General features: G+C 44.5%; 1 pseudogene; it reads right to left on the bottom strand.

Annotated features, from left to right (window-relative positions):
- Positions 1–975: 975 nt before the first annotated feature.
- LOC147419541 (uncharacterized) lies at positions 976–1613 on the bottom strand (annotated as a pseudogene).
- Positions 1614–2066: the final 453 nt, after the last annotated feature.

Below are 2066 nucleotides of genomic sequence, written 5' to 3'. Positions count from 1 at the left end.
TTAACAATTGAGATCCATTTTAATTGAGTGCTTAGCATGTAATTTGTCACAAATTACCTCGTAAAAAAAGACAGTTATGTCTAAAAACAACGAAGCAATTCACCTCCAAGGCCTACATAATCAACTCAAATTCTAGTTTTAGCATCTTGTATTCATAGAAAATCAATCTTCTTATGAAAAGCTACAAATGTTTTTGTCTTTGGAAAATTTAATCTCACAACCAGGGGTATTTTGGAAATTTTGGAAAATTTGAAGGGCATTTTGAGAATTTATGACAAAATATTGGGAATGTTTTGGAAATTCTTGAAATTTGAGGGGTAATTTGGAAAACTCCACAAATTAGATGGGTATTTTGGTAATATTCTTTTTTTAATAAAAGGATCGACCCTATCTGCGTGACCCTACCCCTCTCTGCTTAAAAAAAGTGATGACGATGACCTACCCTCATGACCCTAATTCCTTTCCCTGGTCTGTTGCTGCAACCGCTCGACCTGGGAGGGAAAGGGTCATGAGGGTAGGGTGATTTTGCATGAGCAAGCTTAAGCAGTGTGAGACGCGCATGCGGGAGGTGGTGGCTGGTTTCAGAACTAGTTTCACAAGCTCCTTTCTGGGAGGCTTCTCTGTGTGGTTTGTTGCGCATATCACACCCACCTACAATGTTGCAATGGGGAAATCCGAGTCCAGGCGCACGCAAGAGATGGTGAAGTGGTCCTTCAAAAACCCAAAAATGTGGCGACGAACTCTCACTTTCAGCACAAAAGAAACGTGCTACTTTGGTCTTCATGGCGGCCGCACCAGTGCTTGTGAAATTTATGCGCAGAGAGAGAGAGAGAGAGAGAGAGAGAGAGAGAGAGAGAGAGCTCTGCACCAGCTGATCATGGTACTGCGTATCCAAGGGGAGCTTACAACCACCAGCCTGGCTTCTTCTCTGTGCGCGTCTTGCAAGATGCATGGACCTGGAGACACCACTGCTTTTTATCTGTAGTGGTCTTGATTTGCGTTATGTGGTAAGCTTTCTTGGCTATTGTACTCATGGCAAAAGATTAAGGCTTCTGGTGTATGGTGTATGAATGCATGAAAAATTGGAGCTTGTAGGAGGCCTTGTTTGAAAAAGGCTACCCTGAGCGTCTGGATTGGAAGAAGAGGTTCAAGATAATAAGGGACACAGCCAGACATTTGGAATTTCTACATGTGGGATGCAACCCTCCCATTATACACAAAGATATCAAGCCCAACAACATCCTCCTGGATTGAAATTTCTCTGCCCGCATTGCTGACTTTGGGCTTGCCACGTGAGAGTCGAGCCCTGCTGCATTGTAAATTGTGAACCTGCTGGAATCGTTTCGCGTCGGCACGGACTGGTTTCGATAGGTATCACAATGCCAGCAGAATTGTCAGCTCTAAGCCTGCACCTTCCTTTGCAAGATGCTTCGTCGCCATCGTGCCCATCAGTCCACCACGAAAGTTGTTCGGACAGAGGGTTTCGCTCGCTTGCGTTAACTACAGGAGGCTTGGGCTGGATGACTTTGAGGATGAAGAGCAAGTGTATGGCTTGTATTCATAGTGCTTGTATAATGAACCCATGCAGGGAGAGGCCGAGGAAAAGGCAACATAAAGCTGGGCAAGCAGTACTCTTCTTTCAAATAAAAGATGTCGTAGGTCAGAGAGGGTGTTTGTGTCAGAGGGGGAGCAAGAGACAGAGAGGAAAGGACGCTCGAAGCAAGGCAACAAGCAGAGGGAGTGGAAGGCTGCATCAGAGATGGAGGAGTAGGAGACGGAGGAGTAGGCTATGTGGGGCTCAAACCCTTCCAATTTCATTTGATTAAATTGCAACACGCATCAAGAACTAAAACATGTGTGTCTTTATGCTTCCTTTGAATCTCCAATTTGTGCACATCCTGAGATGATGGCAGACCATGAAACAAAATCCCTCTTCCTCATTTTCCTGAATATGATCATTGCACTATCTAGATCACGAGATCGTCCATACAAGGTGATAAGAACATTCCCAACAACAATGTCTTGCTCAAACCCTTCTTCAATCATCTTCATATGGACCTTCTAGC

Source organism: Adiantum capillus-veneris, chromosome 29 (genome assembly GCF_014529385.1).
Source record: "Adiantum capillus-veneris isolate H3 chromosome 29, ASM1452938v2, whole genome shotgun sequence".
Taxonomy (NCBI): Eukaryota; Viridiplantae; Streptophyta; class Polypodiopsida; order Polypodiales; family Pteridaceae; genus Adiantum; species Adiantum capillus-veneris.
The sequence above is the reverse complement of the archived record's forward strand: the minus strand, read 5'-3'. Positions and strand labels throughout refer to the sequence as shown.